The sequence below is a fragment of the Ambystoma mexicanum genome, chromosome 4p (genome assembly GCF_040938575.1).
Source record: "Ambystoma mexicanum isolate Mex_15411 chromosome 4p, UKY_AmexF1_1, whole genome shotgun sequence".
NCBI lineage: Eukaryota > Metazoa > Chordata > Amphibia > Caudata > Ambystomatidae > Ambystoma > Ambystoma mexicanum.
The window spans coordinates 997,501,954-997,526,764 of record NC_090927.1 but is presented as its reverse complement, the minus strand read 5'-3'; the positions used below and the strand labels follow the sequence as shown (position 1 = coordinate 997,526,764).

General features: G+C 46.2%; 1 protein-coding gene across 1 annotated transcript in view; it reads left to right on the top strand.

The window, feature by feature from the left end:
- The window catches only part of PRDM1 (PR/SET domain 1), a 335,469-nt gene that overhangs the window by 161,898 nt on the left and 148,760 nt on the right, over positions 1-24,811 (top strand). The gene's annotated exons all lie outside the window — the stretch shown is intronic.

Genomic DNA, 24,811 nt, shown 5'->3' with positions numbered 1-24,811 from the left:
GCGCCTCCATCCCTGCCCTTCATAAAAGAAGTTGGTGGCATGACCTCTAACACAATTAGATGGTTAGACTCGGGTGCCCATAAAGGACTCGTGGGGCCAGAAAGGAGTTCCCCAGCTAGTTTAACATTGTCCCTCTAATAACAAATCCCAAGAGGCCATTTTCAAGGTCTTGTGTATCGTTCAGCGCTTGGCAAGATGACTCCACAGTGAGAGCTTCACGCGTGTGGGCGGGCTCTCAACGCAAGCCACTAGCCAGGCGTTTCGCTTCGTGCCTTTCATGGCTTATGTCACATCAGCTATGGAAGATAAGAAAGCTGCAGGCCACGTGTGCCTCATTCTGCTTGGTTTTAGAACCAGGGCATAATTGTGCGTGATGTTCCCATTAGGCAGGGCATCGTCTTAAGCGCTAGAATGCAGCCCCAAACCACTGACAACATGGCTATTCTTGGTTTGAATCACCCCACCATATTGCAATCCAACACCTTTGTTGCAGCCATTTTGCATTTGGGAAGGCCAGGATGCAGCACCAGGAAGTGGTTTCTGATATTGGAGGCTGTTTTTACGGGTCCTCCTGAAGATGGATGCAATAGAATGTGTTTTTGTGCAACCTTAAGAGCCTCACTGGCACAGGCCTTATGGACTTGAGGTTCATAAACCCTGTGCATGAAAGGTGATGAGGCTGCAATCTTGTGCACAGGCAGCAAGCAGTCTCTTGAGATGCATTGCAGCACACCTGCAGTGCTGCCACCCCTGGTGCCCTGCCCATTATTAATGCTACAGTTCGTTTACATAACAAATCAAAACTTCAATTATGTTATATTTATTTTATTTATTTGCATTTTTAAAGCGCTCACACAGCCCGTGGGCATCGAGGCGCTGTTACATGAATTGTTTGTTTTTTTAGTTGCATAATTGTATTTTTTTTGGTCTTAGTTACGTATTTATAACGCGCTTAACCTAAATACCCAGAGGTTTCTAAGCGCGGACCCGGGAATCAAACCTATGTTACTTTGTGTCGTCTTGGCGAACACGTTGCCGCTGAGCTATCCTCCCGGGACAATATAGTGCATCAAGCCAGATTCCTCTGCCCACTAAGCGCTGTAATAACAGTGACTATTAATACTCGGTTTAATGGTTCTTAATTTGACGAGCTTGGGAAGGTGCACTCCGTCCTGCTGGTGTTAATTCGAACCTGTGACTGTTCCTTGAGCTATCTACCCGGCTAGCACCCAGCTCCAGCAGTTCCCGCCCGTGTGGAAGTACAGAGTTCTCAAAGTCCGGTCCTTAAGAACCAAACGCACTGTTTCTAGGCTCTGCAGACAAAACACACTTCCACGCACGGTCTCTCAAAAGGCGTGATTTACAGAGTGAGTAATTGTTCTGACAACCTGACATGGGTTGGACGCCCGAAGACCGGACTTGTTGACCCCCGGTGCCTGCATCTTTTTGTTAAGCAAGAGGTTTTGTTAATTTGTTTGAATTCATTTTGTCTTCGGCTTATTAAAACCCTGCTTCCTTTCGAGCTTTAGGAACCAACTTCAAGAATAGACTTTCTAGCATTGCCCTCGTTTACTCTGAAGTCCTTAAGCTCCAACCAAACAAAAGCATCCATTAAAAAAACAAATGCTGTCCAAATGTGTGCGTTAGTGGCAGTGATATATGCTGACTCTGGTGGCAGTTGGAGTAGGGGTGGGGAAAGAAAAACAGCCTCCTCTGTCTGGGTTTGGCAAGGCAGGGGAAGTGCCAGCCAGAGAGGGAGAGCAAATGAAGACGGATGAGCCCCCTGAAAGAAAGAGGGGAGATGGCCGGAGGCGTGGCCAGGATGCTTCACTGACGGGCCCCATCTAACTGCCGCTTTCCCCCCTGCGCTGTTTTGAAAGGGCAGTGTTTCAGGAGCGCGCTTCCGGGTTTTGACCCGGTGAGCAGCACTGGCAGCCCTGCGCCGCAGGTCGGGCAGGGGTCAGCGCGTGCTAACGCAACACCTCTGTCAATTGTCGAAATGAAAAGGGACATTGAGAGTTGCACGTGCTCAGTGAGCCTCTTGGAAAATGCTGAGCTTCCATTTTTATACGCCTATAAAGACAGTATTCAGATGTCGGAGAAAGGGTGGATTGGGTCTGCTTGTGTCACGGGCATCATTGCACGCTCAGCAACCTAGAATTTGGTAGCAGTTGGGGACGCTTGGCTGTTTAAACTGTTTGGTGTTCTACCTTCTCCTGGGCCCTTCTCGATCTCCAGCCTTGCCATTTTTTAAATTATTTTTTGATCTGCATTTATTTCAGTGCACAAAACCCAAAGGCATCTGGGCGCTAGTTACAGAAGGTACATAGTACGTGGTACAGTTCCATGTATACGTACTGGCAAAGCCTCACCTCATGGTGCGGGGGTCTACATCAAGCATGCAAACAAGGGAGTCAAGATAGCTGTGTGTATACGTACTGGCAAAGCCTCACCTCATGGTGCGGGGGGCTACATCAAGCATGCAAACAAGGGAGTCAAGATAGGTGTGTGTATACGTACTGGCAAAGCCTCACCTCATGGTGCGGGGGGGTCTACATCAAGCATGTAAACAAGGTAGTCAAGATAGGTGTGTGTATACGTACTGGCAAAGCCTCACCTCATGGTGCGGGGGGGCTACATCAAGCATGCAAACAAGGTAGTCAAGATAGGTGTGTGTATACGTACTGGCAAAGCCTCACCTCATGGTGCGGGGGGCTACATCAAGCATGCAAACAAGGTAGTCAAGATAGGTGTGTGTATACGTACTGGCAAAGCCTCAACTCATGGTGCGGGGGGCTACATCAAGCATGCAAACAAGGTAGTCAAGATAGGTGTGTGTATACGTACTGGCAAAGCCTCAACTCGTGGTGCCGGGGTACATCAAGCATGCAAACAAGGGAGCCATGAGTTAATACTATCAGCCTGGCCTATCGCAAGCCTTCTTTGAGTTTACTTTCATCATCTGCATATTACATGAATTCACGCCCTTTGTAAAATTGTGAGTCTTCCGCCCCTTTTGTGCCTCGGGTCTCACCCTTCCCTTTCCAATTTAAAATTCCGAACTCTAGTTCTGGATTAAGTCTGCTGCGGAACAAATATGTGTTGCCCTGTGTACTGTGCCTCCTCTCACAAAGAATGTAAATACCTCTAAACCTATCTGCTGGCCCTTCTGACAAAGGATGTGCAGGTACTTAGGTTTGTCAGCCTCTGCTAATACGGGCTTGTCATTCTATCCAAGTCAATTGCCTATAGAGTGACTTCAAAGTTTGACTCTTATCGCCCTAAAGCCTCCAGGTGAGGGCCTAGTAGTGTCCTGATCAAATAGTTCTGCCGACTGAGCAAACTTACTACATCGCAGGCCGTGATGTCAGCAAACTATATGGGTTTGGCGGTCCATAATCTTCCTTCCATATATATGTATACATGCAGTGGAAACAGTATAGCATTGCATAATACAGAAACAATTGCAACAGAGTGGCTCAAGGTCCTTGATTTTACCCTTTACCCTTTCTGGATCCCTCCGATATGCGCATGCCAAAACTTTCATTAGTCTTTGCATTTGCAGAGCTGGGAAAGGAAGCTGCAGTTATACTTTTAAGAATTCCTCTAGATCTTGATCTTCCCAAAATCTTTGACTTTACTAGACACTGTGGGCCAGATTACAGAAACTATGTACTGGTGCAAGTGCAATTTTGCACGGTATTAGCACTGGACAAAGTTTTCCACAGTGCAAGAAACATTTGTGCCATTGTAGAAAACCTTTGCTCCATGACAGATGCAATATTCCATGGTATTAGCACCAAGGTAAAAAATTGCCCTGTTGTAGAAAAACATACTTTCAATGCATTTTTGCAGCAAGTGCAAACTTTGCCCTAGTGCTAATACCAATCCATATTAACACCAGGGCAAACTTCATTAAAAGAATGCAGTTGCCCTCGTGCTAATGGCATGCAAAATTGCACGTCATGTTGCAAAGGTTTTCTAATATACCCCCAATTTCTTTTTGCATTTGGGCCCCCTTTGCCATAGTGCATATTTGCACTTGCACCGGTGTTTCTGTAACCGGGCCCCTTATGGCAATCCCTACTCTTAATGCCCCGGACCAGTACAATAGTTGTGTGCCTTGTAAAAATCCATACCCTCCTTTCTTCTGGTTAGATCCTCCTGTGTGTCTTTCCCCACATTTTGCATATGATATTCGTATTGTTCCTCACCAAGCAGAAATATATGAGGAAGATTGTTCATTGATATTATTTGGCAATCATGTTTTTCATGGGTATATTTGGTTGCATACATTCTGGTCCTAGTTCTTCAAAGAGCTGTCGCGGCCATGACGTCATGCAGCTCGCTGCTTGGCGCTCCACAGACTTTCAATAGAGAGGTTAAGGGCAACATCATGATATGACTTATTCCAAACCACTTTTTTCTAGTCAATTGTTGTAGCTTCTTGGTGTGTTGTTGATTTTTATAAATGTGTTGGCAATAAGCAGGCACCATTCGAAATTGTTAGATTTATATAGACACGTGACCAGTCGTTTTGGTTGATATGAATGTTTACAGTGTTTCTGGTATTTCAATAGTTCGAAACCAGTATCTTTTTTATGCAATAAAACTGTAAGGACTGCTGTCGCAAGTCTCTCCCCTTCTTACCTATCTTTCCTGTTGGCTTGCAACCTTCTTTCGTGACTTCTTCCGCACAGTCCGGGATTTGAATAGAGCTGTGTGCGGGTCTTTGGATTCCAGCGTGCTTCGTTCAGACTGTCCGGGATGGAACCAGGAAGGAACAATGTCCGCGCATGGAGGCAAGGAAGCCGTGACTCGAGTGTGGTGAAAATCCAGGAAGTTGGGTAAGTTTAGAGGATGTAAGGAAAGGAGGAGGAATCAAGGAACCGGGAAAGGGGAAATTCAGGAGGATAGCCCCGAGCAAACTCTGGCAGCACACGTCCAGCTACGGCGAACATCAGCGTTGAGACACGCAGCGCCGCAGGGGTGTGTCTGTTTAATAGTGTGTGAAGCACGGAACGTAAAGTCTGGCAAGCTACGTTTTGTATACGACGGCCATGTTGGGAGGGTTACTGCATTCAGAGCTCTATGGGTCAGGGACCAGGAGGTCCAAAAGGGACGAAGGTGACGGTTCATGACAGCATGCCTCCTCTGAAGCGCAGCTCCTCCGGGTTTGCCTGGATGGATAAGGTTGTATGTTCAAATCAACCTGGGGGCATTCATGTTTGAAAGGGGTTCCCAGGTTCGCTCACTAGGTGGATATCCTTTCCATTCGACCAAGTACTGCAGCTGACCAAGTCGGTACCTGGAATCACATATTCTGGAGACCTCATATTCGAGTTGGTCATTGACAATCACTGGCGTAGCTCTTGGAGCAGTTCGAGAGGGTTGGACATATGGCTTTAACAGAGAAGTATGGAAAACTGGGTGGATCTTTTTCCATGATTTCAGGTAGTTGGAGTTGAAAGGCCACTGGATTGACAATTTCTTTTATAGTAAAGGGACCGTAATACCTGGGTGCCAATTTATTTGGACGTAAGTGATGTGGGAAGAGTTTTGAGGATAACCAGACTTTATCGCCCATTGAATATGAAGGTCCTGGTCTTCTTTTGGAGTCCGCATAAAGTTTCACGTCTCTTCGAGCCTTTTCCAGGTTTTCTAGCTTCCTTATGTACATTGATTAATGTTTCAATCCAAGAATCAACCGTAGGAACTGGGGTTGGATGTGGAAGAATGGATGGTAGGACGGAAGGATGAAATCCTTGACTACAGAAAAAAGGACTTTGATAGCTGAATGATCCGAGTTATTGTATGCAAATTCAGCCACAGGTATTAAGAGTGACCAATCATCCTGACCTTGGTGGCGAAGCAACGAAGATATTGTTCTAAAGTTTGGTTAACGCCCTCAGTAGCTCCATTGGTCTGTGGGTGATATCCCGAAGACCAGGCACGCTGGATTTCCAGTATACGGCATAACTGTTTCCAAAACTGGGATATGTATTGGGGCCCTCTATCAGAAATGATCTTGGAAGGTAGCCCATGAAGCCGGAATATGTGTTCCAGGAAAATTCCAGCAAGCTCAGATGAGGATGGCAGTTTGGATAAAGGTGTAAACTGAGCCATCTGAGTGAACAAATCAATGGTTACCATTATAGTTGTGTAGCCCCTGGAAGAGGGTAGTTCCACTATGAAATCCGTGGCAATGATTTCCCAGGGTCTTGTTGGTATCGCCAGTTGAAGCAGGAGACCTGCTGGTTTTCTGTTATCGTATTTGTTCTGATTGCAGACTGCACATGTCTGGATATGGATCTTGATATCATCCTTCATCTTTGGCCACCAAAACTGTCTTTGTATTAGATGGAGAGTGTTGGTGATGCCACGGTGCCCTGAATGCAAGGTATCAGGACACAGGCTTGTGATTCTTTGTCTCAATCCAGGAGTGGGAATGGCCAAGCGATTGTCCTTGAACAGGTATCCGTCCTTTGTTTTGAGATTCCATCGATTGTTTCTTTTAAACTCCTTCCATAGTTCAGAGGACTGGGTTTGAATTCCAATATCCTCCAAGGGGGTGATTGCTTGGGCAACAAATATTGTGTGGGGGAACATCTTAGGAAAGGTCCGATCCTCAAGAGGCTCATAGTCGGGACACCTGGATAAAGCATCGGCTATGACGTTATGTGTTCCAGGGAAATGATGGATCTGGAATTGGTATTGGCCAAAAAAGAAGGTCCAGCGAGCTTGGCGACTGTTTCTGCATTCTAGAGATTGTAATACTTGGAGATTCCGATGGTCTGTGTGAACTTGAACTGGGTGTTTTGCTCCCAGAAGGAGATGATGCCAATCAGTGAAGGCCTGACGGATGGCTAACAATTCCTTCTCCAGGACGGAATAATGGGATTCACTGGGAGTCAAGGTGCGGGAGAGATAGGCGATGGGATGTTCTAGTCTGTCTCAAAGTTCCTGTTTCAAGACTGCCCCAATGGCGTAGTTGGAAGCATCAGTTTCGACAATGAAGGGTTTATTTGTGTCAGGTTGACCAAGGATGGGGGCTTGTGTAAACTCCGATTTTAATCGCTTAAACGCCAAATCTTGGACTAAAGTCCAATGAAAGGGGGTGTCCTTTTTTTAACAACAAGACAATTGGATGAACAATTTCTGAAAATGCTGGAATAAACTTTCTGTAGAAGTTAGCAAGCCCCAGGAAGGATTGAATTTACTTAACACTAGTGGGAACAGGCCAAGATAGAATGGAGTCAACCTTCGAAGAATCCATTCCAATCCCTTTTTGGCTAAGAACAAATCTGAGATAGTGAACAGTGGACACGTGAAAGAGGCATTTCTCGGGTTTGGCCAGGAGTTTATGTTCCCGTAAACGTTGTAAGACTGCCTTTGCGTGTTCTTCATGTTTTTGATGGTCCTTGGAGTAGATCAATATGTTGTCTAGCTATACAATGACAAAGAGGAACAGCATATCAGAAAATACCCAGTCCATGAAGCGTTGGAAAACTGCTGGGGCATTAGAAAGTCCAAAGGGCATAACTAAACACTCAAAATGGCCGAAGGGTGTTCTAAAGGCTGTCTTCCATTCAACACCTTCCTTTATATGAATAAGATGGTAGGCGCCCCTGAGGTCTAGTTTTATGAAGATGACAGCGCCTCTGACGGCTTCCAGGATGTCTGAGATCAGAGGCAGTGGATAACGGTCCTTAAGAGTGCATTGATTAAGGCCACGGTAATCGAGACATGGTCTAAGCATCTTGGAATCCTTCTTGGGAATGAAAAACAGGGAGGCGCCCGCTGGGGACTTGGATGGACGAATAGTTCAGTTTTCCAGATTGGTATCCAGGTATTCCCGGAGGGCCCTCTTTTCAGGTTCTGACAAGATAAACATTCTTCCAAACGGAATTACAGCTGAAGGTTCAGTATCGATGGCACAATCTTCAGGTCTGTTGGGTGGTGGAGCTTGAACCATGGCAGTTGAAAACACATCTGAGTACGCCTTATAGGCCCTGGGAATCTGGATGACGTTAGAGACGGTGACTGGTATTTGTTGATTCTTTGGGAAGTCTTCAGAGGCTTTTGGTAAGGTGTTAAGGGACAAACAATGGGACATACAATGTTCCGAACCAAGAAACAAGGAGCCTGCTGCCCAATTGATGTAGGGTTATGCTTCTGTAACCAAGGCATACCTAAAACCATTGGATAGTGGGCGGATCGTATAACATCAAATTTAACCTTTTCTTGATGGTGATTTATGGAGAGAAGAAGCTCCTTGGTTTCAAGGGTTATGGGTCCTGAAGACAGGGGTCTTCCATCGATTGCTTCAACAGGTTGCATAATCTCTCGTGTTTCACATGGGATACGATGAGTTGTGACCCAATCCTGATCTATGAATATGCCCATGGCTCCGCAATCCACTAATGCCAGAATGGGGTAGGATTCTTTCTTGGAAGGCGATAAAAAGGCCTGTAGAATCACAAGGTTATTTTGTCCAGGAGAGTTCAAGGAAGGAATTGATGTGGAGCAGACATCATTCTCCCGAAACTGTGCTCCATCTAGGATCGGGAGCTGGCGTTTCCCGAACGCCGGGGAGGAGCAATAGGGCACTCTCTCACAAGGTGTTTATCAGAGGCGCAATACATGCAGAGACCAGTGTGAATACGGCACATCCTTTCTTGTGGAGTATGGGTCCACAGAAGGGCCCCAGTTGCATAGGTTCTGGGTCTGAGGTCGGAGAAACGGAGGATTCAGGACTAGAAGGATGATCGATGACAGTCTTTGGGAATGATGATTTCGACTTCTTTTTCTCCGCCTTTCTTTCCTGGATTCGAAAATCAATTTGCAAGGAGAAATCCAAGAGGGCCTGGAAAGAATTAGGGCGAGCTACCCTGGCTAACTCGTCCTTTATTTCTTCATTCAACCCTCTGCGAAAGAGGGTGAAGCTAGCGTCTTGGGACCAATTAGCTGCCTTCATAAGTTGTTTGAAACGGGTGACATAGGTAAGCATATCCTGGGATCCTTGTCTAAAATCAAGTAGACGTTCTTGAGTGCTATAGACCTGCTCAGGACAATCAAACATGGCCTTTAGGGATTCCACGAATCCATTGTAGTCATCCAGGAGGGCGTTGCCCTAATTGACTAGGGGAGTAGCCGAGGTTAATGCGTTGCCAGTGAGGTGTGATATCATAAACCCTACTTTTGCTCTAGGGGTGGAAAAGTAGCAGGGCTTGAAGGTTAAATGCACTAGGCATGAATCCAGGAAGGCTCGAAGGGTCTTTGGAGAGCTGTCATATTTGTCCACCACTCCTCCTAATAACACACTTTCCTTGGTAGCATTATCTCGAGACAATACCAGCTGTTTTAAGGCAGCGTTCTCAGCTTTAAGGTTTTGAACTTCGGTGGTAAGTTCCTGCATGTCTCGCATGAGGTCTTGAACCACGGCTTCCATCCCTGTATCCGTATTGACTTTTGGGCGTCTCAATCTGTCGCAAGTCTCTCCCCTTCTCACCTGTCTTTCCTGTTGGCTTGCGACCTTCTTTTGTGACTTCTTCCGCACAGTCCGGGATTTGTATAGAGCTGTGCACGGGTCTTCGGATTCCAGCGTGCTTCGTTCAGACTGTCCGGGATGGACCCACGAAGGAACAATGTCCGCGCACGGAGGCACGGAAGCCGTGACTCGAGTGTGGTGAAAATCCAGGAAGTTGGGTAAGTTTAGAGGATGTAAGGAAAGGAGGAGGAATCAAGGAACCGGGAAAGGGGAAATTTAGGAGGATAGCCCCGAGCGAACTCCAGCAGCACACGTCCAGCTATGGTGAACAGCAGTGTTGAGATGTGCAGCACTGCGGGGGTTTGTCTGTTTAATAGTGTGTGAAGCGCGGAACGTAAAGGCTGGCAAGCTACGTTTTGTATACGGCGGCCATGTTGGGAGGGTTACTGCATTCTGAGCTCTGTGGGTCAGGGACCAGGAGGTCCAAAAGGGACGCAGGCAACGGTTCATGACAACTGCCTTTTCCTTGCATGTCAAATAATTTTATGCCACCTGTAATGTGCAGTTTATGCAGACCACATCTGTCTAAAATGCTAACTTTGCGAGTAGAGATTTCAGACTTTCTTCAGAAGTTCAATTTGGTCGATATTTGGAGAACAATGCTCCAAGCGAAAAGGAGTTTTCATTCTATTCTCCTGTGCATGATGTAAGGATCTGGTTTTATCCTGCATCCTAATGGAATCTGGAGAGAGTGTCATGATTGACAATGGAATGTAACTGGTTAGAATGTTTATATGTGACTGGTGTTCTCTTGAGGGAGTTGAGAGATGTAGCCTGAGAGAGAGGATGCCAGTGCTTGTCAATGAGATCTGGACTTTAACATCTGATGAATAATGACTCTAGAAACTGGATGTTAGACTTGGAAACTGATTAAAGAAGTGACTCATCCACACCCTGTTGTCAGAGTCCTTTTGCTAAAACACAGAACTCCACATTGGCGACGAGGATGCTGGCTGTGCTGGGGGTACAGCACAGAAGAAGAGACAAGCACCGCCCCCCAAACCATAGAAGACCCTCTCTCTCAGGTAGGGCGAGCGCTTAATACTATAGGCGCAGAAGGGCCCAGCGCAAAAGGCATAGGCGCAGAAAATAAGGAGATGCGCCAAAGCCAGGGGCCAGCTGGTCTGTCAGTAGTTAGACAGGTCAAGCACAGAGAAAGTCAAGAGACTTTGGCAGGGCTGAGGGCCCAAAGACTGTTTTAAGGGGTTGGTAACCCAAGCTGCGACATGGAGGGCTTGGTTCCCAAGGCAGTAGCGATTTGAAGAGGCCTGGGAGTCTAAGTTACGCCTGGATTATTAGGAAGCCATGCTGCGCAGCTGGGGGCTTAGAGCCCAGGGCAGCATCATCAGAAGAGGTTGTGAACCTAAGCTGCACCAAGAAGTGACAGGGAAGTTGTTTGAAGGAGTTTGGGCTAAGGTACAAAGCGCCTGGAGCAGAGGAGGGTCCTGGGGGCCCTTCCAGCGTTTGAGAGGGCTTGGAGCTCGTACCTGCACCTAAGAGACTTGTAGCTTGTGAATACACTTAGGAGCTTGGAGCCCATGGCACAGTTCGAGGTATTCAGAGTCACAAATGTGCTTATGAAGGGGCCCGGAGCCAATATGCAGCAACTCCATCGGGGAGTTATAGCCCATTACAGCGCTGGAAGGGGCTCTTAATTCTGGCTTTGCTGAGTGTTAGGGAGAATTCTCTGTTTAGGCTGAATTTCCTAACCTAGTGAGTCCCCCAGCAGCTTTGCTGGATTTTTGGGGTTTATTTTTTTCTCCTGCCAAGAGTGAGACTCTTTAACCCTCACTCTTGGACATGATTTGAGTGTGTTTCTTTGAATCTAGAAGTGTTTAATGGGTTATGGGGTCTTTTACTCCATAGGGTTTCATGTGTTTTTGTGACGTGTGTTACACAGCACCCTCCGTGCAGTGATAAAGGGGTGTCTTAGTGACCCCTCAGTATAGACTCCATACCCTGGGACTGACTACTGTCTCCCAGGGCATGTAAAGTCACCATTGACTTTACTAGTCTTAAATTCTGAACAGAACCAGTACAAACCATCATATTGTGGACATACTGGCTGGGGCAATTGGATTGCCCCAGGGTCTGTTAGTCGAGGGGACACGTCTCTGCCCCCCTGATCGAGTTTTGGCTGGTGGCAGTGGATACTACTTTTTATATTCAACCGCGAATATTTTCCTATGGGATTTCCCATTGTTTTAGGCTACTATCTTTATTTAATTATTTACGGTAGTCTCGAACATACCGCCGGTTTATTTAATTAATATTAATTCTCCGGTTGGTATTTTTTGCCAAAACTTAATTCTAAAATGGCGTTTGTGTTACTTCTGTGACTCCAACCCAAGTCGAGTCCTTTGTTCCACTTTTTGGCGGGCTTCTCCACAGAAGCCCTCCAAAGTGGTGCCACTCTATCTGGGGTACTTAGGAGGGGTGGAGGGGAATTTAGGCACCTTGGACTGAGTTGCCTAGGCAACTCATGTAGCACTCCATCCTGATTGGCCCAAGTGGTGAGCCGGCCGGCTCACCACTTAGCATGTTTGAGTGACAGCTGGCTGAGTGAATGGGGGTTTGCTGCATAAAAGCAGGGCTTTGGGGACTGGAACTTCAGAAGTCGCCACAGGACCTAAGAATCCGATGAGGGAGAAGCTGAGCCGACCTGCCACAACACCACCACCGGTGGAGCCCAGCTGGACTGCCTCACCACTTTTCCCAACGACACAGGAGATCTCCCGCCGGAGAGTCTTCTTCCTTTGACTGGTGGGGATAACCAGTTTCACCGTCTTTTTGCTTCCTGACGTACCTCGTGGCCGCCTTGCCCGTGCCAAGCACCCCGGCAACCGGGATACCACATTTTACCACAACCGCGAAACCAAGGTACCACCTTTAACCGGAAAACTCTGCGGCTGGTTTCTTCCCTGGTAGTGCAACGACCTTCATCTTTCCTCCACGTCGAGATCTTCTCTTCCCCTGGACGATGACGTAACTTGCACCCACTACCAGGAACAACTGCCACCGCTGGAGGATCCTTCCCACTTAAGGAACCGTGTCCCGCCTGGCTTCCCTTGCTACTGACTGTACGGGGTAGATTTAGCCCCCGGCTTTCGAACCTGGGTTAGCCTGGGACACCTTGGCTAAACTTTTCTAAGCCTCTCTAAACTCTTCCCCCCCTTTCTCGCAAACTTATTAGAGTGCAATCTAGTTAAGCGCTCACCTCTGTATGAAAGTAAGTGGTGTTTTACTGTGATTTATCTAATAGGGAAAAAGGGGTGTATATATCATAATAGTAACTGTGTTTAGGATAGTTTACAATAAGAGTGCTGGAGTGTTTCAACTGTGTGTTTTTAAATAAATAATTATATACTTTGATACCAAAGCTCCGGTCAGTGTTTGCTTGTATTATTGTATCTGAGTGCCTATTGAGTATACTCTGCATACTGCCTAACTCTTCTTGAGATAAGTCTGACTGCTCAGCCACAGCTACCAGGTAAATCTGGGTGGTACAGACTGCTACCAAGTGGGTTTACTGCCAACACCTTTAGTCTTAAATCTTTTGCAGTGTTCCCTAAGGGAACTGCACAGGTTTCTGCCTAACAATGGTGTACAGCAGTGGGATTTGTATTCAGTATACACTTTAGAGTGCTTTAGGATACCTTAGTGCAACTAACCACAAAGCTTAGCATTGAAAAGTAATCTTTCTAAACATGTCAACTATGGAAACTTATAGTCAAGAGTCCCTTGCTACAAAAACTGCTGATTGTTTAAGAGTATTGTGTAAGCATAAGAACCTCCTGACTAAAGGCAAAAAAATGGAGTTAATAGAAAGGTTGTTAGCTAACCAAAGTCTGGATGATGGGTCTGAGGAACCTAACATGCCAGAAAATGTAGATAACAGTATAGAAATTGATATTGATCCAAATGTTGATAATCTTGAGGAAGAGTCAGAAAAGGAGGGTGAGGCTGCTGTGACTGTCCCCCCTAGGCTCTGTCTGCTCTACCTGCTGTACCTACTGGGCCTTTACCAAGTCCCACACTAAGTCCTCAATATCTCGAATTAGAGAAAATGAAACTTGAACTAGAGTTCAAGAGGCTGAATTCTCTGGCTGAACAGAGACAGGTGAATGGTCAGGAGACTCCTGCCTTTAGAGACACTGGGGCCAGCATAACTGTGGTGGATGAATCATGTTTTAAGGCAGTGGATGTTGCTAGGGCACCCAAATGCCTCACCAAGTTAGCTGCAGGGCCTGTGCAGACGTGTCCCCAGTTACCAGTTCGCATCCTGTGTAATGACATGGCTGTAAAAATAACTGTCAGTCTACAATGTGAAGTGCCAGGTAGGGTTCCGTTGGGTAATGACCTAAAAGCTCTTGGAGTTGTGTCACATACCCCCAGACCACCTAGTAAAAGGTTACAGGAGCTCACAAAACCTGCAAGAGAGAAAACCCTGAGAGGGTTATCTCAGGAGATGATGACAGAGATCACTCCTTTACCACTGGAGCAACTCACTGCAGTAACTACCAGATCAGGAGCAAAGGGGCAACCCAAGACTCCTAGGAAGAAGTCAGCAGCAAGCACTCCAGTGCTTCCAACAGTTACACCTGTAACTCCACCTCCAGCTGAGGCTGAGAGGGAGGTACAACCCTGTATGGTTGAACTAGACTCTGAAGAAGAGCTAGTGGGAGGCCAAGAACTTATTGGAGATCTAGACCCTGAGGACCATCCTGAGCTGCAGTCTTTACTGGCAGAAGGTGGACCCAGCAGGGCAGCTTCCGTAAGGGACAAAGAGAATGTCCAACTCTGGAGGGTCTCCGCCAACAGGCAGCTGCTCAGGCTGATGGGCAAGAGCCTGGGAAGTATAGGTTGCACTGGGAAGATGGCCTCTTCTACAGTGAACCAACTGAGTCTGAACCTGGAGACTACAAACGCCTTGTAGTACCTCAAGAAAACAGACAACAGTTCTTGTACTTAGCCCACGAGATTCCTTTGGCTGGTCACTTGAGTTTCAAGAAGACCAAGGAAAGGCTCTCACTCTACTTCTACTGGCCAAAAATGGGGGCCGAAGTAGATAAGTTCTGCAAGAGCTGCCATACCTGCCAAACTTCTGGTAAGGTTGGCGCCAAGAATGTGGCACCATTAGTGCCTCTCCCAGTTGTGGGAGTCCCATTTGAGAGGGTAGGGATTGACATTGTTGGTCCCCTTGATCCCCCTACTTCCTCAGGCAACAGGTTTGTCCTTGTTGTAGTAGACCATGCTACTAGATACCCTGAGGCAATACCTATGAGAACTGTTACAGCTCCGGCTGTGGCTAAGGCCCTCCTTGGTATTTTTACCAGGGTTGGGTTTCCTAAGGAAGTGATATCCGACAGGGGGTCAAACTTTATGTCCCACAACATGAACGCCATGTGGAAAACCTGTGGAGTTACTTACAAGTTCTCAACCGCCTACCACCCCCAAACCAATGGACTGGTGGAAAGATTTAACAGAACCATGAAGAGCATGATATGTGCTTTAGAGGAACCCCTGAAAAGAAAGTGGGACCTTCTACTGCCATGCCTTCTCTTTGATTATAGAGAAGTCCCTCAGGAGGGAGTAGGTTATTCTCCCTTTGAACTTCTCTATGGCCATCCGGTCAGAGGTCCATTGGCCCTGATTAAGGAGGGGTTGGAAGGCGCTCCTCCCCTCAAGCCAGTCAGAGTGACTGACTATGTGATGGGTCTCCGAACGAGAATGTCACACATGATGGCAGAAGCTAATGATAACCTGAAAGCTGGACAAGCTTTGGTCAAGCATTGGCATGATCAAAAGGCTAACATGGTTGAGTTCACTCAAGACCAGCTAGTTCTCGTTATGCTCCCAACAAGGCAGAGGGCCTTGCAAGACAAATGGATGGGGCCCTTCAAAGTTGTGGGAAATCTTGGAGAGGCCAACTATCTGGTGGATCTGGGCAGACCCAGGGAAGCTCCTAGAGTCTTCCACACCAACCGACTGAAAGCGTACATCTCCAGACCTGAAGTAGGAGCCTTGCTCCTAGCTTCAGCAGCAGAGGAAGAAGAGAGTGAGCCTCTCCCTGATCTCCTCAGAGGTGTACCTTTTAGATGAAAAAATTGAAGGAGTCAATCTCTCTTCAGATCTGACACCTGAGCAACAAGAGGAGTGCAAATCTATGTTAAATCAGTTTGCCTCCCTGTTCTCACTCTCACCAGGCTTGACCCCTTGGGGACAGCACGAGATACTCACTGGTGACTGTCTGCCTGTCAAAAGCAGAGGATACCGAATGTCAGAAAATGTGAGAACCCATATTAAGGAGGAGGTCAAGAAGATGCTTGATCTCGGGGTAATAGAACCCTCTACTAGTCCATGGTCTAGCCCAGTGGTGTTAGTACCAAAGGCAGGATCCAAAGACTTGAAATTCTGTGTGGACTATAAAGCTCTTAATGCAGTCACCAAGACTGATGCCCACCCTTTACCTAGGACAGATGAGTTGGTGGATAAACTTGGTGCAGCCAAGTACCTCAGCACATTTGACCTTACGTCAGGCTATTGGCAAATAGCCTTGACAGACCATGCCAAGGAGAAAACTGCATTTTCCACCCCAGTTGGCTTGTACCAATTTAAGGTCGTGCCTTTTGGATTAAAAATGCACCTGCTACATTCCAAAGGATGGTGAACCAAGTTCTAGCTGGGATGGAGGACTTCTGCATGGCATACTTGGATGACATTGCAGTCTTCAGCCACTCCTGGGAGGATCATGTGAACCACCTAGGACATGTTTTGCAGGCTCTTGGACAGGCCAATTTGACTATCAAGGCAAGTAAATGCCAGATAGGTCAAAGTAAGGTGGTCTACCTTGGACATGAGGTAGGAGGTAGAGAAATAAGGCCTTTGCTCAGCAAGATTGAAGCTGTGCAAAATTGGACAACACCTACTACTCAAACTCAAGTGAGAGCCTTCCTAGGCCTCACTGGGTATTACAGGAATTTCATTGAGAACTATGGGACCATAGCTTCTCCACTGAATGTAATCTCCTCTCCAAAATTCCCTAACAAGGTCAAATGGAATGAGGAGTGCAATCAGGCCTTTGAAAAACTGAAGAAAGCTCTTTGCCAAGCTCCAGTATTGAGAGCTCCTGACTACCACCAAACTTTCATTGTACAAACTGATGCTTCCAATGTAGGTATAGGTGCAGTTCTAAGCCAACTGGATGAGAAGGGTAGGGAGCACCCCATTTGCTTCATCAGCCGTAAGCTGAAGGATCCTGAGACAAGGTGGGCAACAATAGAAAGAGAATGCTTTGCTATTGTGTGGGCACTGAAGAAGTTTAGGCCATACTTGTATGGTTCTACTTTTGTCATTCAGACTGACCACCAACCCTTGAGATGGTTAATGCAAATGAAGGGAGAAAATCCAAAACTATTGAGATGGTCAATCTGCCTGCAAGGGTTTGATTTCACCATTGAGCACAGGTCAGGGTGTCACCATCAAAATGCTGATGGACTCTCTAGGATGTATGTCATCGACTAGAGGTATGAGGTTCATCCAGGAGTGGATTAAATCCTCCTGTCCCTTAGTCTGGGGGGGCGAGTGTTAGGGAGAATTCTCTGTTTAGGCTGAATTTCCTAACCTAGTGAGTACCCCAGCAGCTTTGTTGGATTTTTGGGGTTTATTTTTTTCTCCTGCCAAGAGTGAGACTCTTTTACCCTCACTCTTGGACATGATTTGAGTGTATTTCTTTGAATCTAGAAGTGTTTAATGGGCTATGGGGTCTTTTACTCCATAGGGTTTCATGTGTTTTTGTGATGTGTGTTACACCGCACCCTCCGTGCAGTGACACAGGGGTGTCTTACTGACCCCCCAGTATAGACTCCATACCCTGGGACTGACTACTGTCTCCCAGGGCATGTAAAGTCACCATTGACTTTACTAGTCTTAAATTCTGAACAGAACCAGTACAAACCATCATATTGTGGACGTACTGGCTGGGGCAATTCGATTGCCCCAGGGTCTGTTAGTCGAGGGGGCACGTCTCCGTCCCCCCTGATCGAGTTTTGGCTGGTGGCAGTGGATACTACTTTTTATATTCAACCGCGAATATTTTCCTATGGGATTTCCCATTGTTTTAGTATTGTATTTAATTATTTACGGTAGCCTCGAACATACCGCCGGTTTATTTAATTAATATTAATTCTCCGGTTGGTATTTTTTGCCAAAACCTGATTCTAAAATGGCATTTGTGTTCTCTTCTATGACTCCAACCCAAGTCGAGCCCTTTGTTCCACTTTTTGATGGGCTTCTCCACAGAAGCCCTCCAAAGTGGTGCCACTCTGTCTGGGGTACTTATGAGGGGTGGAGGGGAATTTAGGCACCCTGGACTGAGTTGCCTAGGCAACTCATGTCGCACTCCATCCTGATTGACCCAAGTGGTGAGCCGGCCGGCTCACCACTTAGCATGTTTGAGTGACAGCTAGGCTGAGTGAATGGGGGTTTGCTGCATAAAAGCAGGGCTTTGGGGACTGGAACTTCAGAAGTCGCCACAGGACCTAAGAATCCGACGAGGGAGAAGCTGAGCCAACCTGCCATGACACCACCACCGGTGGAGCCCTGCTGGACTGCCTCACCACTTTTCCCAACGATAGAGGAGATCTCCCGCCGGAGAGTCTTCTTCCTTTGACTGGTGGGGATAACCAGTTTCACTGTCTTTTCGCTTCACGACGTACCTCGTGGCCGCCTTGCTCGTGCCAAGCACCAAAGGCAACCGGGATACCAAGTTTTACCACGACCGCAAAACCAAGGTACCAACTTTAACCGGAAAACTCTGCGGCTGGTTTCTTCCCTGGTAGTGCAACAACCTTCATCTTTCCTCCAATTCGAGATCTTCTCTTCCCCTGGACGACGACGCAACTTGCACCCACTACCAGGAACAACTGCCACCGCTGGAGGATCCTTCCCACTTAAGGTACCGTGTCCCGCCTGGCTTCCCTTGCTACCGACTGTACGGGGTAGATTTAGCCCCCGGCTTTCGAACCTGGGTTAGCCTGGGACACCTTGGCTAAACTTTTCTAAGCCTCTCTACTCTTCTTGAACCCTCTGCAAGACTTTCTAAGCCTAGTGTAACTGTGTGATCTTGGGCGCATTTGTGCTCTGCTCTCTCTAAGAGTGGGCCCAGCCTTTGGACTTTGGCTCACCAGTGACTTTTTGCTCTCTGCCTTGCTAACAGTGTTCCTGAACCATAGAGTGGTGTACTTCTTCATATTCTGTTTTTTTACCCCCCTTTCTCGCAAACGTATTAGAGTGCAATCTAGTTAAGCGCTCACCTCTGTATGAAAATAAGTGGTGTTTTACTGTTATTTATCTAATAGGGAAAAAGGGGTGTATATATCATAATAGTAACTGTGTTTAGGATAGTTTACAATAAGAGTGCTTGAGTGTTTCAACTGTGTGTTTTTAAATAAATAATTATATACTTTGATACCAAAGCTCTGGTCAGTGTTTGCTTGTATTATTGTATCTGAGTGCCTATTGAGTATACTCTGCATACTGCCTAACTCTTCGTGAGGGAAGTCTGACTGCTCAGCCACAGCTACCAGGTAAATCTGGGTGGTACAGACTGCTACCAAGTGGGTTTACTGCCAACACCTTTAGTCTTAAATCTTTTGCAGTGTTCCCTAAGGGAACTGCACAGGTTTCTGCCTAACACTGAGGAGAAAAGGCTGCATATATCAGGCACTGGAACCGGCTGTTTTCAAGCGGACTGACACACTTGCAAAATGTGTGCCAGCGAGAAGTGCAGGGAGCGGCCAGTGCTGTGTAGGAGGTTTCCTTGTGCAGAACAGTGCAAAAAGGAGAAGTTGGAAGAGTCTGCGCTATGAAGTCTGCGCTCTCAATTAGGGATCGGATTATGGTGTGCTGCTGTCGCATTGTTATGAAAGCAATATCGCAAAGATGCAGAGCACTGCATCATTGAGCCGGAAGATGGGCCGTGTCCCCGAAGGTACTTTCAGTTTAAAGATGTGGACATGAGGAAGGGCCGTGTCCCCGAAGGTATTTCAGTTTAAAGATGTGGACATGAGGAGGGGCCGTGCCCCCGAAAGTACTGTTTGTTTAAAGATGTGGACACAAGGAGCAAGGAACAGTCATTTGCTTTTCTTTGCTTTTGAGGATTTGTTTATTAGTGGAATAGCAGATTAAGTTTAGTTTGGTGATAAATGTCATGTGAGGCCTGTATAATATTTAAAGCGCGTGAGTGCATGAGAGTGTGAGCTTGAAATTGATGGTTGTAGTTTCTTGTGGGATATGTTTTCCAGATATTTGGGTGCTCCATCAAAGTGGGCGAATGCTGAGGAGCAGAGAACAAGGTTTACAATTATTGTTTACAAATTTTGTTTTGAGTTTAGGTTTCAAAGGTGTTTGCGCTCAGTCAGCCAGGGGCCTGTGGGATTTAAATCCAGATGTCAAGGGTTTTAAAGGAGGTTTAAAGTGACATTTTTGAAGGAAGTGTTTGAAACATGCGTAGTGCTAGTGATATTTTGAAATGTTACTCAGTATTTGTGTTTTAAGAACATTTGTGATGGGGGGCCTGTTGCAAGTGGTGGTGCATGATATTGATTGGTATGCATAGATGGAGTGTAAAAGTTGTGGCCTCTGTTAACAAATGCTTAGTCGTGGAATCGAGTGTTACTGGCATGTTTAACTAACACTCATTTCCTTCCACAGATGGACTTTTTATTGAAGTATAGGTTCCGTAGTCAGTATTGCTAGAGTTTGGTATGTGGAAACTAAAGTAGAGTTTCTCTGCACTAATGTTTTTCTCCACAGGTGGGACTTTTATAATGCAGAATTAATGAGAGTTTGGTTATGTTAAAGTGTATATGTGCTGATGGTTAAGCAAAGTTAATGGTGGTTGTGCTTAGAAACTTTACAGTAGTTGTCATGATAATATGAGGTTTTTAGCAGAGTAATTGATGTTTGTATGTTGTTTGGGTGTATGAAGTGGGGTTCTCCCAAAAAGGAGCTTGATGTACTGAGGAATAGTTTCAACATGGGCACAATTGGGGTAATGGAGTCACTGAGTAGTGAAGTAGATACCCGAGTATCAGTGATACTCGGCCTAGTTGGAGGTGGTATGTGTTGAGGCACATACCGGTTTGTAATTGAAGGGTGTGAGGGAGTTGTGTATGTGTGCTATTGGGGGACGTTGGAGTTAAGATTTGGATGAGAGGTATGGGTGCCTCTATGCTTGTAAAGTGTAGTAATGGTTTTCAGTAGTTGGATGCCTCTTCTTCACTTAGTAGAAAGAGGAAGGGACATTGGTTTTAATTGTGTCACACAGCAGTGTGGATGTTCATGGAATATAGGAAGTGGTTAGCAGAATGCTCTTAGTTTGGAGAGATGATGCAGGTGCATCGAACTTGTGGGTGTTTGTGTGTGTGTGTGCTGTATATAGCTGTTATGCTTGAGTTAACTGGTTGTCTTTTTGATATCTCTAAGGAGGGGAGATATGTAAGGATCTGGTTTTATCCTGCATCCTAATGGAATCTGGAGTGAGTGTCATGATTGACAATGGAATGTTACTGGTTAGAATGTTTGTGTGACTGGTGTTCTCTTGAGGGAGTTGAGAGATGTAGCCTGAGAGAGAGGATGCCAGTGCTTGTCAATGAGATCTGGACTTTACCATCTGGACTCTAGAAACTGGATGTTACACTTGGAAACTGATTAAAGAAGTGACTCATCCACACCTTGTTGTCAGAGTCATTTTGCTAAAACACAGAACTCCACAGATGACTAGTTTTCTAGGATTATCTGTTGGTCTCTGATAGGCTTATTGACAGGACTTTCCGTGTGGACAGAAGGTAGTGTGGGATCATGGCTCAATCTGCGGCTGGATTTAATTGGCAAAAGCACGAACTTTGTTAAAATAGGAATTTTTAGAGACGTTGGGGTGGTCACTACCTAAAAAAGTTTGATAGATGTCTATATTTCAAAGAAAACAGGGACTATATAATAATGTGTTTTGGGACTGTTTTAAAGCAGTGATACGAGGTGAATTGATCAATCACACATCTTATTCTAGGAAGAACGGTTTAGCGGATATGAAATTGTTGGAGGGGAAAACGCAAGCGGTTGTAACAAAAATCTAAATAAAGTTGAAAATTAATCAAGTGTTGATACCTTGAGCAGCAAAGTTTATATGCAGTTGGAGAAAGGAATTTTATGTGAAACAAAAGTATTGGCAATGCTGTGATAAGAGTGGTAGGCTTTTAGCTAATAAGCTGAAGAGGATGGTCGAGAGATCCTATAGTCGAGTGGAAAATATGGATGGCCTTATGGTTGTGAAAAGCGCAGACTCTGTATGATTTAGGGGCTTTTATGAGCCAGTCCCATAGCACAGCGAGTAGAGTGCTCGCTTTGACATCTGTGCAGAGCCTGCCGATGCAGGTTTGAATTCCGGCAGGACCAAACTCAGCCTTTCATCCTTCCGAGGTCAATAAATGAGCACCACACACCATGGGTAATAATAAGCAGCGCTCCGATACCTGAGGGTTCGCAGGGCTATATAAATGCTAAATTATTATTAATTACTGTATACAGGGATGTTTTTCATTGAGATCTGACTTTTTGGAAGAATTGAGATTCCTGTTTCACTTCCGAGAGTAAGAATGCACTGGATACTCAAAATAAGGAAGCTGAAATCTCGACAGCGATAGAACAATGAAATACTGGTAAATCTTAGGGGTTGGATGGCTTACCGGTGGAAGTCCTTTGGGGCTCAGTTAGCACCGTTTTATGTGAATTATATAATTTCTTCTTGCAGAATGTGGTCCTTTCTCCTACTATGAGGTAGGCAGTAATTACGTTATTTTCAAGCTGGGCAGGGACCACAAGAAATGTGGAAACTATCGTCCAATTTCACCACTCAATGTGGATGTTAAGCTCGTCACCAAAATCATAGCGAACAGACTCGACAAGTGCATTGGGGATTTGATACACAAAGCCCAAGTTGGTTTCAGAAGAAGTAGGTTTGGTTATGATAATATTAGGACTATTAGATACCCTGGGTCTTAAACAGGAGATCATTTCAGACACTGTGTTTGTGAGGATTTAGAGCATCCACATGGTGGGTGTGCACTTACCTGTGCTTTTTTCAAATTTTAAATGAAACTGAATGATGGTAGATCAACCTCCGGAAGATGCGTGGGGCTAATTGGCACACATTTTCCTATGCTCACCACAAGACATACGCATAGACCTGTGTACTCTGTGTGGATACATGGGCAGTCCCTCCCATCATATCTAGTTGGAATATGACTGCCAGGAGTCCACAATGTCATCTCAGAAGGGGGAGGGCCAAAACTTCCCCCCTGCCATGGCAATCCTAAATAACTAACAAAGGCTCCATGTATCTGCCATGTCCTTTTGTTGAGCCCTGTTGCTGGTGGCAATATTCACATACTAATCCAAGTTTAATTCAAACAGGCCCCCATCAGGCCTGGCTGCAGAGGCTAACAAAGGAGACTGGAAACCTCCAACACCCTTTTATATGCACTGTGTCAACCTGATGCCAGCTCCTGCCTTCAGTATCGATTGACAGGGAAATGCCATGTCTGGTACTGTGTGTTTATTGTGGTCCTCCCCGCAGGGAGACCCCCTTCAGAAGGTAGGAATGTGTCGTTTGACGGAGACAGAAAGCCTGGTCACACTACAGCTTCAAGGGAGACCTGCCACTTAAATCAGGAACCACGGCGAGCTCCATTAACCAGAGGGACCCTTTAATCCACAACGACAGGAATATGGGTGGGACTTATTAGTACATGTAGTACACTTTTCTGTTGCAAAGCACTCTGGTTATGACTTCACGCATAGAGAAGATTGTTGGTGGGCACCCAGGATTGGCTCATTAAGGTAGGCGTAGCCTAGACCAATTCCTGTGGTCCACTTGGCTTTAAAAGAGGGCCAAGCCCCACTTTTGGCAGATCACCTGAAATCTGCATAAGGAGTAGCAAGAAGAACTCCTCATTGGACCCTGGCAGACCCTTTCTGAAGGTACAGTCTGCCTTACATCTTCCACCAGTGAAGGAAAGCCAGGACCTCCAAGAGGGAAGCAAGATCCCTCCCCTAAACATCTCCCAGAGAACAGAGGGAGCTACCAAATCCAGAGGACCATCTGCAGCTCTAGAACTGATACCAATCCAGCACACAGCGTGCCCTGCTAGGCTCTGCAGCAAGCTTCCTAAGTGGGAAGTGCCAGAGAGTCTATGGACCAAACCAAGGACAAGGGAGCTGCCTGCAATACTGTCCTCTGCTTTGGGCTGTCCGCCTTAAAGGACAACAAAAGCGCAGTGAAAAACGTTGGAGGAGTGCATCGACGAGCATCTACCAACGTCTATCTTAAAGGACATTTTCGAGCCAGTCGAGCCCCGTGAGCTTTAACCGACTGCACCGCTGACTGTTACGCCACAGTCGCTAAAGCCGTCTGAGACGCCTTGTGCAGAGCTTCAGAAATGCAGGCCATCACTGAGATAACGATTCATGACCCCAAGCCGCTTTGTAGGCCAGCTTGCAGCCTTCTGTCCAGCTTCGTTCACTGAACTGCTTGCTGCCTGATACCCGCAGCTGTCTTCCATCTTGAACTCTGTTGCAGAAGCTGTAAAGTGCCCCGAAACCAACTCCACCCTGCCAAGCACCAATAACTCCTACAGCACAAGGTGCATTGTGGTTCTGTCACCCTGGTCCTTCCCTGAAGGACCCACAAGACATTTTAAGAAACATTGCTCCCTTTGTGCTGAAACCAAATATCCTTGAACTGTTGCAATTATTTATTATACCGACTACCCTCCTGTCAGTATCCAGATTACATCCCTTTTTTTCTTTGAAACGGTCTGTCCTCTGTATTCCTTTACAGGGTGGGTTGTATTTTGTAGTGTTGCTAGAACTGTCTGTGGAGATAATAATAAAGTCGATATTTTTATACAACCTTGTCTGGACAGTCCCTTTTATCATTAGGTAATGATTGTATTTTCACTGTGTTGCAAATAACCATCGATCCACGATCTTTCGGAGATAAGCCTGCTGTTCCGTCCACGTTACCAAAATTGGACAAGGAGGTTTATAATTTGCTTGTGTTTTTAATCTGTTCAGATCCCTACTAGTGTATTAGAGGTGTGGGGCTGATTGATGGTTTAGAAACCAATGTTCATCCTAGGACCACTGGTGCCCCGTAGGTTGATTCATCACAGTGTTCTGAGAAGGCCTTTGATAGAGTAA